Source organism: Octopus bimaculoides, chromosome 5 (assembly GCF_046866305.1).
Source record: "Octopus bimaculoides isolate indiv1 chromosome 5, ASM4686630v1, whole genome shotgun sequence".
NCBI classification, from domain to species: Eukaryota; Metazoa; Mollusca; class Cephalopoda; order Octopoda; family Octopodidae; genus Octopus; species Octopus bimaculoides.
The window spans coordinates 67,660,016-67,678,672 of NC_142932.1; the positions used below are offsets into that span (position 1 = coordinate 67,660,016).

An 18,657-nucleotide genomic window follows, 5' to 3' on the forward strand; every position below is an offset into this window, starting at 1 on the left:
AATCCTCCTGCAGGTAATACCCAAGTATTCAAACCATACTGCTGCTCAGATAGCTCAGATGGACAGGCCATGTCTGTCACATTTCACACATGGACAAATTCAGAATGCTGAAGGCTATATTCTATAGTGAGCTTAGCTATTTTATAGCGAACTTCCACTGGAAGTCTCTCAAAGACCAGCTGAAATACCATATAATGAAGATGGTAAATGAGGGAAATGTGTAAATGATATATACTTTGAAATGAAATGAACTGGTAAACGACAATTTATTCTCCATTATAAAATACAATGATTGCCATACATGAAATAAAATAACATAACAGGTTACAACAAAGATGTGTGAGAAACTTTGTAGTCAGGCTGGACTGTTGATCTAATAGACATAGATGACATACTGTTCAGTGTTGTGTACAGGTGGCCATTGGTCTGTTGTTCATGTGATGTTCATACAGGAATAATGTAGGCAGGCTTCTGGTAGAGATGAAAGCGTAGACTGCCTGGTGTCAGATACATCATTGCTAGAAATGAGTTGTGTGTAGTCAGTGGCATGTGTCAAAGACCTAGAGCAGTTGAGAACTGTCATTCTTATAGAGATCAACAGGCTCCCAAGAACTGGTGATTAATTTCCCACATAAGGAAAAATGAACTGTTGCACCAACACATATTGGATGGCTGGAAACTGACCAATACAAACAGCAATTTCAGTTAATGCTTGAACAAAATATAATAGAAATATGTTACAAAAACAAAATAGAAACTACACGTGGAAATGTAAGGGGAAAGTAAGAACAAAAATAAGCGAAAATGCACATTGGAAATCAAAAAAAGTAAAGGCTTTTTATGAAAAGTAACGATAGATATATACAATTAGATGAACTGAGGCAGGAATAAAAGTAATAAAACTCATTATTGTGAATCTCTTTAACAATTCAAAATAATGAGTTTTATTACTTTTATTCCTGCCTCAGTTCATCTAATTGTATATATCTATCGTTACTTTTCATAAAAAGCCTTTACTTTTTTTGATTTCCAATGTGCATTTTCGCTTATTTTTCTTTTTACTTTCCCCCTATATATATATATATATATATACACACACACACACAAAATATTTCCTGTCACATTCCTTATCAGCTACTTATCAATGTCAAAGCTGTATACTCTACCAAAATGTCCAGTTTATGTCTAGTTGACATTTATTTGATGATGATGTATGTGAAGTTTCTTTCACATTAGATGTAATCCTGCTTTCTTTTCCCAATTCTTTCAGGTATTTTAACAAACACCCAATGTATGGACATATTCACACATCTTTAGTACACCAGTATATACTGTACCAACTTTGTTTATTCTTATTGGCTGAATATAATCAGCAGAGGAGCAAAGAATTTCTATTTAAAGCCATTATTAAGAGGAAAAGTGAAATGTATAGAATGAACTTAAGCCTGATTTAACATAAGACCTGTAACTCAACTTGTTTCTCTGAATTTCTTTACACAAGTCATGATTTTATGGCTGTATAAGCAGATGGACCACTTTAATAATAGCTCCGCTTTGTAAAGTTCTTCTCATTATTTGTATAAATACAAACAGATACATGCATTCATGTAAATGGCAGACATATACATATACATAAATTCACATAGATACACATAGACACACACAGATTCAGAGAGATTTACTCACACACACACACAAATTTGTACTGACCTTAAATTATATTCTAAATGGATAAGAAATCACCCAAAAGTTGTTTTACTACTGTTGGTGGTGGTGCTGCTGCTGCTGTTACTTTTGCTGCTGCTGTTACTTTTGCTGCTGCTGCTGCTGCTACTACTACTACTACAACTACTACCACAACCATCAGCACCACCACTACCACCACCAACAACAACAACAACAACATAACTATTACTACTACCTCCAGCACCACCCCACCACACCTCCACCACTACCACCAGTTCTGAAGGAGTGAGTCATTACCTGTGCTAAGATAACTTACATGATAGTTCGCCTCATATTTACACTGACTTGACAAAAAGAAATGAAGATGAAGAGATCTCCAGTAAATGGAAGAGGTTATAGTATTGTGAGTATGGAATGTGATATCTGGTGAGAAGGCAAAGGGATAGGTGGGTTCTTGTGGGAATGTTATAGTGTAGGGGTATGTTATGTAATTTTTGCTGAGAAGGTATAAGGGGTAAGTGATTATGCAGGGTGGGAGGTTTCTTGTATAAGGGGTAGGTAGTTTTTGGTAGGAAGTAGGTATATATTTTCTTGTGACTCAGTGTAGACACCTTAGTTGACTCACTAAAGACTCTTTAATTGACTCACTAGTGACTCCTTAGTTTACTCAGTAAAAATTATCATGTTGTTTTAGCAGACTCTCTTATCAACTCAGTACTGACTCCTTAGTTGACTCATCAGAGACTCCCTTTTTAATTCAGTAGAGACTTCATTGTTGACTCAGTAGAGACTCAGTAAGATACTTAAAGCAATACTGTGTTACAGCCAAAGTCAACCAATTCACAGATGACAACAGATATTCAAACAATGGTGTCGATGATTCCCTTTCAAAAATTAAATTTAGCTGCAAAAACAGTTGGAAATGAAGATAAAAACATCATTCATATCTATAGATTTAAAGTAGACTTCAATGTTCATATTTCATGCCCTGATAAACGGTGTGTGTGCATGCATGTATACATGCATGTGTGGTGTGTGCTTTATAATTTTCTTATGATTACCTTTTAGTTAAAGCTAAAATATTTCATGCTCTGAAAACTAGTGTGTGTGTGTGTGAGTGTGTGGTTTATACAGTTCATTACATGTTACAGAGTGCAATAAAAAAATAATACCTCTCAGATCCTCCATTCTTGATAACTGTTTCAACAGCAAACACACAGTGTGCACTGGTCCAAACCATAATAATACTGAAAAGAGAAAGATGAAATATTAACTACACCATTACCACCTGCTTAACTTCACTAGCACCACATCAATGAATGTATAAACTATGGGAGGTTTCCCTGTCACACTCTGTATAACAACTGTTAAACTACTTCAAACTATAGTATGTGTAATTTCTTTTGCTTGTTTCATTTTTACTTGTTTCACTCATTTTACTGCAGCTGTGCAGGAGCACTGCCTTGTAGGGTTTTAGTTGAACAAATCAACTCCAGGACTTATTTTTTTAAGCCTAGTACTTTGGTCAGCCTGAGGCTATAGTAGAAGACATTTTCCCAAGGACAATGTCATTGGGAAGGAAGCCTCTTTATTTCATAAAATTGGCTGTAAAAGCCTTACACAGATGGGACAAACAAGGACAGACAAACATAGAGGGCGAAGAAGTTGCTTTACCACAAATGAACATGTTGCGGGTGATAATATAAAAATGTCATGCAGTTAAAAATTATTATTTTTCTTAAAATTTCAAATTTAAGCATTTGACGATCATTTTTAATTGCAAATTTTGCAATGTATACAATTGAAGGAAAGGCATTCAAAAGCCAGCTTCGAACCTCTACTTTTCCCTCTGGCCCCAATCAGTCTTGAACGGCTTTGAAAAAAAAACATTCACTCAGATTATAGATTCGATGTCACTGTACAAAGCAGCAATCCAACTATGGAAAGTTGGGCCCAAACCAGCCTCCTTGTGGACCACTACCAGATACCAATGGTCGACCCTATCAAATGCTTTAGACTGGTCTAAAAGTACCAGTGCCCCACCTTTGCCAGAAATTTTCCCGACCCTCTCTAAGGAGTAGCGTATAAGGTGGTGATTGTCCCGAATTTATCCGCTCAGGATAGCGCAAGTTTGCACCTCCTTCACAAGTCTCTCCACGACATGTGCCAACACCTTGGCCAGAATCTTTAACTCTGTGTTTAGCAGAGTTATGGGCCGAAGATTACTTATAATATCACCCTTACTCGAGTCCTTTCTGGTCAACGCTCCCACCCTTCCGGCTCACAGATCTGGGAATTCTTCCATTCTGTTGCCAGTTGACGTAAACGTCGGTCAGCAGGTACCCAGACAAGTCTGGCATACTTTTGTAAAACTCATATGGTAGACCATCAGGTCCCGGTGACCTGTCCATGGGGCAATCGGATCACCTCTGCAGCTGTGATTGGCCCCCTCAGCCTCTCATGCTGAGTGGTGTGGGCCACCATCCAGAAAGTCCTGTAGGGCCTCACCATGGTCCAGCATCCCACCCCTCCCAAAAAACTCGATAAAGTGCTTGTAAAGTGCCTTACACATCTCATCCTGTCCTTTGACCAAATGTCCATTTTCGTCAATCAAAGACCTAATTATTGCATCATTGCCACACTAGGTCTCTACCGTATGGGCCCACCCAGCAACATTAATTCCCTTGCGGCCCAATGCACGTACTTTAGTCCAAACCCTGCATCTCTCATGTTTGGCTTTGAGGTGACGGTCCAAGGCTGTTCTCGCTGCCAAAATTTGGGATGCAGAGCCCAATCTCAACACTTCTTCTAAAGCCTTAAGTAAGTTCTCTTCTATCCTAGTCTTATCTAAACTTATCTGATGGCTAAATCTATTAGACTCAAAACGTATGGCTCTTTTGAGGGAAACCACCACCGGTTATTCCCCATGGTGCCGGTTAATGCCCTTTTTACTAACTTTTTAATCCTGTCACAGTATGCCTCACAAACTAAAGTAGACTTGTTCAGCTTCCAGTAGCTGGATGCCTGTCTGTAAGCACTGTCTATGTTCAGCCTACACTTGACCAATTTATGGTCAGTGTAGTCAACTTAAACAAACTGTGGATAGCTAAAGTTAGACTTATCTCTACTCCTTATAGCTATCCTGTCTAAGCAAGACTTGACTGACGCATCGCCATTCATCCAGGTCCACACTAAGATGTTCAGGTGCTCAAGTCTGTAATGATCTGCCAGCTGAAAATGCTTAAGCAGATCGGTGAGGCGTGAGTTAACACTCTTACCAGTTGAGCCACAACTATCCAGACATGTATCCAGGATAGCATTGTGGTCTCCTAACATAACTAATGTCTTGGATGTCACGAGAAAGTTCTCTAGACACCAATAGAAATCAGTTTGCTGTCTTCTTGCACAAGGTGCATAAATTCCAATCAACCTGAAGGCCTTACAGCTGTATGTCATGTGAAGGACAACCAGCCCAACTTCAGGGTCCACAAAGACTGTACTTGTCGGCAGAGTCACACTTTTTTTCGGAGCAGAACTACTACATCCCTCGACCTCTGGTCTGGCCAGGAGACATGATTTTCTCATAGCCATTCAGAAGAGCCAAGAAGGTCTGTAGCCTATCCAGCTTGGTCTCTGTAGCAACCATCACATGTGTATCATGTGATCTGAGGTTGTCAAGGAAACATGCTTGCTTCCACTTCGAACTCAGACCACGCACATTTAAGCAACCAAGGTTAAGTGTTGACAGTTAAGAAAAAGTAAGAGTTCTACTTACTTTTTTGTTGGCGATGTAGGGGACAGCCTCACACCTCATGTGGGGGTCCCTCTTTTTACCTCTTTCCTTAGATGCTTAGGAAGGTCATTTAATCTTGAAATGACTTTTTGATGCCTCTCTTTCAATTGTTTGAACAACGTTTCTCCTATCCACATCATCTTGGATGATCCTTGTGCTCTGGGTATATCATAGTGGTGCGGCAGTATTATTTCATTGGTGTACCTGTTCTTTGGGTCGAACTCAACTAAAATCCTTCTTTCTCTTCGTTTTTCTGGGACGGTTGGGTGGATCTTTTTTTTAATGTCTGTGTTGCTAGGTTTTCTGTTTTTGTGGGGGGATGTGGATGGGGACTGGAACAATAGTCTTTTAGCCAAGTTACAAACAGTAGTGGACTCCCCCTTGACTACCTCCATGGTGTCATCTGAGAGAGTTGCACTTTGGCTATCAGGTGCCATTGATGTTGAGGTGGTGGGTATCTTTGTTGTTGTCAGGACTGGTGCATGCATGGGTTGGGGCTTTTGGAGCACTTGTATGGGGACTTGTGTGGGCACCACAGTTGGGGGAGTGGGTGTCTTTGTTAGTGTAGGGGCTGGTGTGTGTGTAGGTTTGGGGTGTTTGTGAGGGACCGAGTGTAGGTGTAATCACAGATGTTTGGGCCTTTGAATATTCTTTCTCTTGTGTCGCAGATTGTCCTTACTTTTTTGCAGAGTCACATTTGGCCCTTATGTGCCCCTTTCAGCCACATTTGAAGCACCTAGGTATTTTTCCTTCAACCTGTATTTTTAGGACCTCGTCCTCATCCATGAGCACTCTATTGGGAATTTCTTTTAAGTCTTCAGGTGCCGCTTGGATGATAGCCGTAATGCTCTGCCAAAGCCAGTATTTTTTTTTTCAGGGGGGTGTCACTTGTAAGATGTGTATTTTACCCTCTCTGTTGAATAACAAAGTGGCCATCACCCACAGGGCATCAATTTCCAATGGTACTTCTGCCACCTTAACACGGGACATGCTCTGCCCCATATAGGTCGGCAGAAGCACACTTTGTTCATTTTTAAAGGGCTGACAGAATGCTCGTGGACCTTCTCTGCCATCCTAAACCTGGCTTCTACAGTGCCAAATTTTTTCCCTCTTGTGACGTATATGATGTCATTCCAAATTGGAGCAAGACATTTTTCTATTTTGTCCTAATCCATGTGTACAATTTTCTTCTCCACTGGGCAAAACGTTTTAAATGTTACAGTTCTTTTTTTGTTTCCGTCAGTGGGAGGTGATATTTTAACATCACCCTCCGCTTCTGACATTCTCTTGAACATCTCCTGGAGGTCCCCAAATGGGATCTCCAGATTTTCAGTATTCACAGCGGTGACTGCTGTGAAGTCCTTGATAACTTTTGGTAGGGGGCTGGTTAGCCTCCAAAGCATCACTCTCTTCCAGCAAACATTTTTCTCTAATCATCTCAACTGACATTTCAGTTAAGATAAATTAGCAAAAGAAACACACAAAACCATAGGTTTCCCTACACAGTTCAAAATGTTTTCCTTTTACAAGGAATATAGATTCAAATCCTACCCCTGTCAGGGGAAAAGGCACAGCTCAAAGAAGCCTAAAATGGCTGAATACAGTTTTTTTTTTTTTCCAAAAGAAAATTGTAAGTTTCCCTTTTTTCACATTTCAAAAATTAATTCCTCTTCAGAGGAACAACAGTTCAAATCTCACTCCCGTTTTGGGGCATGGCACAGCTCAACAATGCTTACAAAGGCCAAATAATGAAAATGTGTACTCCATAATAAACCCAATGAATAATTCTCAAATGGCCACAGAAATTTTCTATTCCCCAGTATACAGGGAAATAACACACAGTTCAACAAAGCCTGCAAAAATTAACAGAATTTCAAGAAGAAAAAAAATGATGACTTACGATGCACAGGAAAAAAGCATGAAAGACGTTTGACCAGAAGCAAGCTTCTTACCACACAGCCTCGCCTATATATTTCATAAGGTCATTTTCTTACTAGAGGTCAACTATTTCATGTTGTAATAATTAATGTGTTTTATGCTCTTCAGATTATTCTTTAACAAAAGATAAACTTTAAAACGTATTAACATATTCTTGATCAGATTGGTCATTGCATTTGTAAATCCATTATTAAGATTCCAATTCCCTATGAATAAAATCCAACAGTCTTTGAAATTGATCATTCCAAATACAGAGTTTATACACAGTGTTATTGAATCAAGGGTTCTGTTTAAAGTGACCTAAAAGCAGGGGATGTATTAGTAGGGTCAAATCGAAAACAGGAAGGGAGGAATAAAGGAAGAGAAAAAAAATGGGGAGAAATAGAAGAAAAAGGAAGAAGAAAATATTAAAAGGAATAAAGAAAAGAAAGGAAAAAGGAATACAAAAATAGAGATAAGGGAAAGTGTACCAGAATGGTCAGTGAATATAATAACAAGGTAGGAACAAGAGGATAAGGGTGAAAGAGAGAGAAAGATATAAAGCTTTAAGGAGTGTCAAGTGCAGTGATGGAGTCTAAATGATAGGGTAGAGAAAGGAATTAGGATGGTCGGACAGGTCAGTAGTATTAGTAGTATAATAAAAACATGTGTACATATGTATGCATTAGACAAGTATATATATATATATATATATATATATATATATATATATATATATATATATATATATATATATATATATATATGGGAGAATGTATAAAAAAACAACAACAGACAAGGACAGGTGGTGTAAATAACAAAAGGATGTATTAGTATGACGCTCGGGAATACGGAAAGTCGTTAACGTTTCGAGCTACGCTGTTCAACAGAAAGAATACGGAGACAAGGAGAAAAACACGGAGAAAAAAAATTGAATAGTGTTCAGTCAACGGTCATATATATATATATATATATATATATATATATATATATATATATATATATATATATATATATATATATATATATATATATATATATATATGTATATTTTTATTTATACAGATGTTTATACATATCAATATTTATACATATAATGGGTACTCATATGCATATGGATACGTGCACACCCACATATAAGTCTATCTATCTGTATGTCTTATCGCCCCTGTATACGCATAACAGCTGTAAGACTTTCTATTTATAAATGTTCTGTATTATACACGGCCTTGGTTTTTTTTTATCTCATTACGAAATCCTTATATTCACATGCTGATATATGACCTCTATTGGACCCCTTATTCACACAATCACCAAGCCTAGAGCTTAACTATGGTCTATCCACAGCACTTACTCAGCATTACCTGAAGCCTTTGGGTCTAATTGACACCACTTTTGCTCATAACCTATATATATATATATATAAAATTATATATATGTTTGTTTATGTTTAATTTTGGGAAAACTTTATTATTTCAATAAAGTGTATTTTATGTATGTATGTATTAAAGAAAGCAAAAAAATTTTTTAAATGATAAAAGCAAAAGGTTAAATGGATGTGTATGTGTAAAAGAATTCAGTACTCAGTAATTTGGCTACAATGGTTAAAAGTTAAAATTTCAGTTATTTTTGATAGCAGTTTGGTTGAGGTCTTTGTATTTATGTGTATCATTGTATCTATATGTATTTTATTTTGTGGGGAATTGTATACATACACACATGGGTGCGCATGTGTTTGTGTGTGTGTGAGTGTGTTTGTATAGTGGGAGAGAGAATGATGGAGGAATTGAGATAAAATTTCTTGTCTCTTGTTCAAAAGAGAAAATCTCTTTGCAATGGCACCCATTCAGGTTTTGGGCAAGCACGAACATACAGCCACACACACACACACACACACACACACACACACACACACACACACACACACACATACGGGGCTATAGTAGGAGACATTTGATGTCACACACTGGTGCTAAATCTAGAAACATAAATCCAATCCATGTCAGCATGGAAAACGAACATTAAATGATGATGATGATCATGATATGCATATATATGTACATACACATATTATGTATATATTATATGTGTATGTATATATATACATATACATGTATATATATATGTGTGTGTGTGTGTGTGTGTGTGTGTGTGTGCGTGTGTGTGTGGTAACTTTCTGAAGCATGGATAATTTATTAATAAAATTTTTTACATATACATCTCAGATTACGATTATATCAGAATTTGTTGAGTGAAGCATTTTTCTCTCTCTTTTAAATAAACTCAAAGGCAGCCCGTCCTTAACGTAGCAGTTATTAAACATACAAAACAACCACTATTCTGATCACCTAATATTCCACAAAGGGGAAAAAAGTCCTTTGCAGTATATTAGGAGGCGAGATTAGTTAATAGCAGCTGAAAACAAAAGGAGGAAAAAAATAACTCCGAGGTAGGGGTGGAATTTCCAAGATGCCAGTTGACTGGGAACCTAGGGCCCGGCAATACTGTTCCCAATTGGGCCCCACACCTCCTCAGGCTGGCCCTGATCTTATGAACTTCGTTAGCTTACAGCTGTTCCTGCTGTGATATGCAACAGACTCATATTTGAATGTCTGAGTAACACCTTATAGCTTCATCAGAGAATCAAATATGAAGTGTGACTTATTCAGAAAAAGAATTACATCTATGTATATATATATATATATAGGGGAAAGAGAAGACTAACATTTACAGCTGTAAGCTAATGAAGTTCATAAGATAATCTTTTATTCCTTTGACATCTCATTTTCTTAATACTGCTCTGTACTTGACTAGTGTTTTGTTCTGAAGTATATATGTAATTGAGTTCTGCACTAGGTTATTAGTCTCATAATGCCTAGTGAAATATCAAAATGTATATGTGTATTATACATATATATATATATATATATATATAGCCGTCCTCGGCTACTGCTGATTAAACAAACAAAACCAAGAACCCACATCCTTAATATTAAATATTTTTTCAGACTTGTTACTAACTACCTACCTACCTACCAAGACTTCACAAAAGTAAAAGAGAGAGAGAAAAACAGAAAAAAGGAAAATGTCCCAAGTATTTGAAAACTATGGAAATATTTTAAAAAAGCATTTCATTTAATTTTTCCACAATTTAATTGTTTTTCATGCTTTACTCCAAGTTGAAAAATCACAAAGACTGAAACCGGTACTAAAATGTTCTTTGCTTCTTAGGTATAACTTTTCTCTCAAGGTACTTACACTCTTTCGAGTATGCACACTGACATTGCACAGCCATCGGAGCATACTGGCTTCGTTTCTTGTGAGCTTACGCACGTCCTCAGCAGTCACGGCCCATGTTTCACTGCCATGTAGCATGGCTGTTCGTACACATGCGTCATACAGTCTGCCTTTTACTCTGAGCAGGAGGCCTTTGTCACCAGCAGAGGTAAGAGCTCTCTAAACTTTGCCTAGGCTATTCTTATTCTATCAGCTACACTTTCCATGCACCCTTCTCCGCTACAAACTTGGTCACCTAGGTAGCGGAAGCTGTCAACTACTTCTAGTTTTTCACCCTAGAATGTGGTAAAGGTTGTTTTCTGCACATTCTCAGTGTTTATTGCTCCTGAGCATCTGCCACATATAAAAACTATCCTGCTAGTTAGCCGTCCTTTGATATTGCTGCACCTCTTACGTGGCCATAGCTTACACTGGGTACATCTTATGGAGTTTCTACCTATGCCTTTTCTACAGATCGAGCACAGCCATCTACCTGAAGGGTTTGTGGTTTGTCTACCTTTCTACATATTAGGACTTTGGTTTTATCTAGGTTGACTCTAAGGCCTTTTGATTCTAGTCTTTGCTTCCACACCTGAAACTTCTCCTCTAGTTCTGATAGTGACTCAGCAATTAGGGCAAGGTCATCAGCATAGAGGAGCTCCCAGAGGCATCCCGTCTTGAATTCCTGTGTTATTGCCTGGAGGACAGAGAGGTGACAGCTGGAAGGCTAAAGTAGGTGGGCAAAGGGAACAAGAATGTAACCTAAGAGTATATTTTTGCATATGCAAACAAAGAAATATATATATATATATATATATATATATATATTTCTTTGTTTGCATATGCAAAAATATAATCTTAGGTTACATTCTTGTTCCCTTTGCCCACCTACTTTAGCCTTCCAGCTGTCACCTCTCTGTCCCTTGACTGGAGAAGGCATACGACTGAAAGGTTCTTTTAGTCTTGTCTCTCTGTGAACCTGTCAATTAATCTCTCTAGTGTTAGACAAAATGCACCTGGACACACTGTACTGTAACTGGTGATATGAAGGCATCCAGCCATAGAAGCTAAGCTAAATGACACATCTGCGTACTGTCTATGACAGCAGCAGTGGCTCCTAATATGAAATGATTCGGACTGTGATGGCCCCATCCCATTCTTACCAGTATAGAAAATGAACAAAATCTGATGCTGCTAATGAATATGATATAGCATCATTATCATTGTTTAACATCCACTTTCCCATGCTTGCATGTGTTGGACGAAGTTTTATGAGACAGATCTAACTATACAGCCAGCTGACCTTCCTGTTGCTGACCCTAACCTTTTTCTAAAGAAGGTAATATTTCCCTATGGTCAGGCATGTTTTTGCAGAATATTGGAAATGAATAACACTGTTGTATGACAGTAACACTCATTTACAACTATCATGGAATATCAAGACAAGGAGACTCAAGCACACACACAGTCACACCCAGACTTATAAAAGTACTAACACCCCCCCCCCCCCCCCCCCCCACACACACACACATACAGCAAACTTCTGCAAACTTCTGCAAACTTCTTATCCTTCAAATTTCACTGACAAGACATTGACATTCCTGAAGCTCTAGTAGTAGACACTTGCCTTAGACACAGTGTATTGGGATTGAACCTGTCACTACATAGCTATGATACAAACTTCTTGATAAAATAGTCACAATTAAAATCTTATAAAACTATTTAAAAAATGTTGTAGGTGTTAATATTGAAACCTGTTTTGTTGATAACAATATGAATAAGACTGGTTTAGACTAAACAAACGTCTTGGCTGACATTTCAGCCATGACATAGGATTGGATGAAAACACAATGTATATAGACACACAGACAGACAGGCAAGTGAATTGAAACACAAACTCACACACACACACACACACACACACACACATATATATGAGTAGTCAATCCAAACAAGACATGGAATAAGTACTGTGTTATATATATATATATATATATATATATATACACACACACATATACGTATATACATATATACATACACACATATATATATATATATATATATATATATATATATATATATATATATATATATATAAATATATATATGCACACACACACACATTTATATATATACATACACACACACACATATATAAGCATGCATATATATATATATGTATATATATATATATATACATATGTACATATATATATATATATATGTACACACTCAGAAGCACTGATAATTTCTAAATTAGTTTACAGATTAGTTGAATTTGTGCAAAAGTTTTGTTTTGAAAATTAAATGAATTTGTTGGTCTCCATCTATGTTTGTGTGACGTGAAAGGATGTATGTAAGAAAACTGTTAAATAGGTGGTGCAAACGTAGACCTCACTCACAGGTAGCTTTAACCTGCTAGCTTGCATTGTGTTTTAACTAATCGTTTTAGTAGATGTCTATTTTGTCATGAATGGGCATAGGCACCCTCTTGGTCCTTCTATCCTTAACACAATGGAACATCCAGCAAGAGAGATAGAGAGGATCACACCAGTACTTAGCTGGTGAGTAGACTTGAGCAACATGAAATGATGTGCTTTGCTCAAGGACCCAATGTGCCATCCAGTTCAAGAACTGAAACCACAACCTTATGATTGCGAAGCCAACACACTAACCACTATGCAACATATCTTCCTATTAAACTAGTTATCTACTATTATTATAGTTTGCAGATTAAGTTATCTTTTATCTTTTACTTGTTTCTGTCATTAGACTGTGGTCATGTTGGGCCACAACATAAAGAATTTTTTGTTGAATGAATCATCCCCTGTACTTATTTTCCTTTTTTAATTCTGGTATTTATTCTATTAGTCACTTTTAACTGCTAAATTATGGGGACGTAAAGACAATTGGTGGTGGGGACATCTGTAAAGGTTAAAGACATACACGCACATGCACGCGTGGAACATGGGTATTGAATTATGATGACGATGATCAGGATGATCCATATAGAAAGATAGTGAGACAGTCAGACAGCTGTTGCATGTAGCAGCATTGATTAAAATATATTTATGCAAAGTCACATTTAACATGTTCATATCTACGTCTATATTTTGTCTGTCTTTTTATCAACAATCTACTTACACACACACACATATACATATCTCATTATATATATAAAAGTGGCATGCTGGCAGAAACGCTAGCACACCGGGTGAAATGCTTAGCAGTATTTTGTCTGTCTTTTCATTCTGAGTTCAAATTCCACTGAAGTCGACGTTGCCTTTCATCCTTTTGGGGTCGATAAATTAAGTACCAGTTGCATTCTGGGGTCGATCTAATCGACTGGTTCCCTCTCCCCAAAATTTCGGGCATTGTGCCTAGAGTAGAAAAGATTATATATATATATATATATATATATATTTATATAAAGCATCAGATGTGGTGTGCAAAAGAGATGCTTGCGCTGGTATGGTCATATACTATGAATGGATGAGGAGAGCTGTGTGAAGAGGTGCCCTTCCCAAACAGTTGAAGGAATCCGGAGTAGAGGTAGACCCAGAAAGACATGGGATGAGGTAGTGAAGCATGACCTTTGAACGTTGGGCCTCACATAGGCAATGACAAAAGACCGAGAACTCTGGAGATATGCTGTGACTGCGAAGACCCAGTAAATAAAGTGAGTTCATGGCTGTATCCTACATCAGTTTTGCATAACCATCCCCAGCCCATTTAAAAGTACTTTGGATCGTAGGGTGACCTGCTGTGCTTGAGGAGACCTATTGAGGCAAGTACATCAACATCAAAATGAAAATCAAATGGAAATTGTAGTTGTGATACCCGTGCCAGTGGCACATAAAAAGCACCATCCGAATGTGGCCGATGCCAGCGCCACCTTGACTGGTATCTATGCTGGTGGCATGTAAAAAGCACCAACTGATCGTGGCTGTTGCCAGCCTCCTCTGGCCTCTATGCTGGTGGCACGTAAAAAGCACCCACTACACTCACGGAGTGGTTGGCATTAGGAAGGGCGTCCAACTGTAGAAATACTGCCAGATCAGACTGGAGCCTGGTGCAACCTCCTGGCTTCCCAGACCCCAGTCAAACCGTCCAACCCATGCTAGCATGGAAAACGGACGTTAAACGATGATGATGATGATGATTCATTTGCATAATCTAATATATGCTGAGTGTGTTGCTACAAGAGAAATCAGATATAATCTGAGAAGAAAACAGGACTGCATTAGTACAGGCATATAATATGAGTGGATGATGACAGCTGTATCAAAAGCCACTGGATGCTCAAAGTGAATAAAGCAAATGGAAGAGGAAAACCTTGAAAGATGTATATATATATAAATTCATACACACACACACACACACACACACACACATATATTGACAGGGTCCTAAGCCTTTGACAAGGTTCCCCAGTTTCTTATCTGGTGGGCGATGTGGAAGCTAGGGATAGATGAGTGGTTAGTGAGAGCTGTAAAACTCATGGACAGGGATGCTGTCAGTAAGGTGAAAGTTACCAATGAGTATAGCAAGGAATTTGCTGTACATGTAAAGTAGTTCACCAGGGGTTGGTTCTCAGCCCCCTCTTGTTTATCATAGTCCTCCATGCTATAACAGGAATTTAAGATGGCTGCCCTTGGGAGCACCTCTACGCTGATGACCTTGGTTTTATTGCAAAATCACTACCAGAACTAGAGAAGAAATTTCAGACACAGAAGCAAGGCCTGAAATCAAAGGGTCTAAGAATTAATTTAGCAAAGACCAAAGTCCTAATGAGTAAGAAAACAGACAAGTCCCAGCTCCCTTCAAGGTGATGGCCATGTTCAATATGTAGAAAAGGTGTTGGGAGAAACTCCATATAGTGTACCCAGTGCAAGCTATCGATACATGAGAGGTGCAGTGGTATCACTGGAAGACTAATAGAGAAAGTAGCCTTTACATGTGGAAAGTGTTCAGGTACATTAAACACCAGAAATGTACAAAAAATAGACTCCTTCAAATGTCAGTGGGGATTCTTAGAAGTAGTAGACAGTTTCAGTTACTTAGGTAATCAAGTTAACAGTGGTGAAAGTTATTCTGAAAGCATAGCTACTAGAATAAGAATAGGCTGGACAAAGTTCAGAGAGCTACTACCTCAGAGTGAAAGGTATATTGTATGAAAGGCAAATTGTCCAGTTTCTTTTGGTTGAAAAAAACTTCTGTCAGGACCCAAAACAACAGGTGGCTTGCCTACAACCTATTGTGATGTCCTACATATCATGAAAACCAAATTTCATCAAATTGTGATGGTCTTGGGTATCTGGAAAGGGTGATATCATGCCACTCTACATCTTTGAACAGAGCCTTAGGCTCGATTCAGACAGCTATGTGAAGCTGCTGGAGACTATGGTCAAACCCTGGCTGGAGAGGATTGCTGCTGAAAGGTTATGTGTGTGGTAGCAGAATTTAGCTCCTTGCATACCTCCAGAAAGAGTCAGAAGTGGTTGTTGGTGAATTTTTATAACTTCCCCAGTATCAACTTCTGGTCTTCTAATTTTCCTGATTATAATTCCATGGATTAGTATGTGTAGAGTGTAGTTGGGAATGTCATCAGCTACTCTGCCTGCAACACCAAGGCTGAGCTTGGTGACCAAGATCAAGGAAGTATGTGAAGATCTTTGCAGGGACATAGTGGAGAGTGCATGCACCAAGTTCTGGAGCCATCTTGAGAGCATGGAAGCTGAGTGAGGCTACTTTGAGTAAACTGTTATCTCACAACCATAATCCAGTTTATAGTTTTTGATTCTTTAAAATACCTTTATTTATGGATGGGATATCGTGTTTTCTTTTCCTTTTATACAAAATCTGTCAAATTTAGCCCAAACACCCAATATATATATAAATATATATATATATATATATATATATATTTGTTTTGCAAGATTTATTGGCTAAACTGGCAATATGACCATCCCCAAGTACAACAACATATATATATATATATATATATATATATTCACATACATATATAAATGCTTGTACATATGATTATAGATACAAGCGAATATGCATGTGTGTATGTTGAATTTGTATGTCTGCATGTGCAATTGCTCTTTTGCATTACATTCTACCACCCACTAATACTTATTGTTCAAGAATGTGTACATACAGACAAAGACATATATATATACCTACATACATACATAGATTGAGATATATTTGTATATGCACATATGTGCGCTTGTGTCATTATTTTCCGACTATCCTAAAAGAAATAGAGTACAAAAATATCAGGTTAAATTTGACATTGTAATATTGATATTCCTAGTTCCCACACTTGTGAATAGTAGAGACACTATAAATAGTTGTAAAACTTGTCTTTGCAGTAACACCATTAAATGGATAGTAAACAAATAATAGATGCATACGTACATATATGTATACATGCACATACACATACATATATATCTATACATGAACTTATGCAAATATATACATATATATACATGCATACATATACAGACATACACCCATATTTTATATATATACAATAATCCCTTGACTATTATGGGTGTTACCTTCCAAAACCTCCCACAAAACTAATTAAAATATAAAAAAATATAAATACCTATTGGTCACAGAAACCCACGATTTACTGAGGAGTCCATAAAAGGCACAGAAGTATATTTACTTTTTTAAACTATAATTTTTGATTTGTATGGGCTTCTAACCACTTTTCATCTATACATTTATCTAATATATAAATAATATATACTGCCAGAAGGAAAGCTAGGAGACAGGTTTATTTAGCCAGAGGAGAAGCAGATAAGAAAAAATTTGCCAATGTTCTGCACCATGAGAACCAAAGACTTGAAGTATTTCGTGTTGCAAGACAGTATGTGAGAAAGAATCATGTCGTAGGAGAGAAATGTGTCCGCATGTATGATGGCTCACTTGCACTAAACGAGGCTGCAAAGAGAGAGGTTTGGAGACACCACTATGAAAGGTTGCTCAATAAAGAGAATGAATGGGAGAAAGAGAGTCTGCTGGATGTTGATCCAACAGAGGGACCAGATATCCTAATTGACAGTACCTTGGTAGATAAAGCAATCAAGAGTATGAAGACAGAGAAAGCCCCCGGCCCATCAGGAATCACTGCAGAGATGCTCAAAATCTCTAGCAGTGTCGGCTCTAGCCTAGTTACCTATATAGTTAACCAGGTGATACACGAAGGAGTCATATCCAATGACTGGTGTAACAGCACCATAGTCAATTGCTACAAAGGTAAAGGTGACGCTTTAGACACAAACAGTTACAGAGGTATCAAGTTGTTGGACCAGGTAATGAAGGTCACAGAGAGAGTCACAGCCCAACTAATTAGGGAGAGAGTCAGCTTAGATGAGATGCAGTTTGGATTCGTGCCAGGGAAAAGCACTGCTGATGCTATATTTCTGGTAAGACAGCTGCTGGAGAAAAACCTAGCAAAAGATAAACATCTGTACCTGGCTTTCATTGACATGGAGAAAGCCTTTGACAGGGTTCCCCGATCCCTTATCTGGTGGTCAATGAGGAAACTGGGGATAGATGAATGGTTAGTGAGGGTTGTGCAAGCCATGTACAGGGACGCTGTCAGTAAAGTGAGGGTTGGCAATGAGTACAGTGAAGAATTCCAGGTAGAGGTAGGGGTTCACCAAGTTTCAGTCCTCAGCCCCCTCCTATTTATCATAGTCCTCCAGGCAATAACAGAGGAATTCAAGACAGGATGCCCCTGGGAGCTCCTCTATGCTGATGACCTTGCTCTAATTGCTGAGTCACTATCAGAACTAGAGGAGAAGTTTCAGGTGTGGAAGCAAGGATTAGAACCAAAGGGCCTTAGAGTCAACCTAGCTAAAACCAAAGTCCTAATAAGTAGAAAGGTAGACAAACCACAAACCCCTTCAGGTAGATGGCCCTGCTCAATCTGTAGAAAAGGCATAGGTAGACAC

General features: G+C 38.0%; 2 long non-coding RNA genes across 2 annotated transcripts in view; one reads left to right on the forward strand and one right to left on the reverse strand.

Annotated features, from left to right (window-relative positions):
* Nucleotides 1–247: 247 nt before the first annotated feature.
* Nucleotides 248–1,825, reverse strand: LOC128247801 (uncharacterized). The gene is made up of 2 exons (XR_008264105.2): nucleotides 1,711–1,825; nucleotides 248–679 (listed from the first exon to the last, which is right to left on the reverse strand). It is a non-coding gene; the product is annotated as an uncharacterized LOC128247801 (long non-coding RNA).
* A 132-nt stretch (nucleotides 1,826–1,957) lies between these two features.
* LOC149135580 (uncharacterized) overlaps nucleotides 1,958–18,657 on the forward strand; it is a 26,951-nt gene continuing 10,251 nt past the window's right edge. The window contains exon 1 of the long non-coding RNA XR_016241910.1: nucleotides 1,958–2,089. This is a non-coding gene — a long non-coding RNA (uncharacterized LOC149135580). The remainder of the gene's footprint in view (nucleotides 2,090–18,657) is intronic.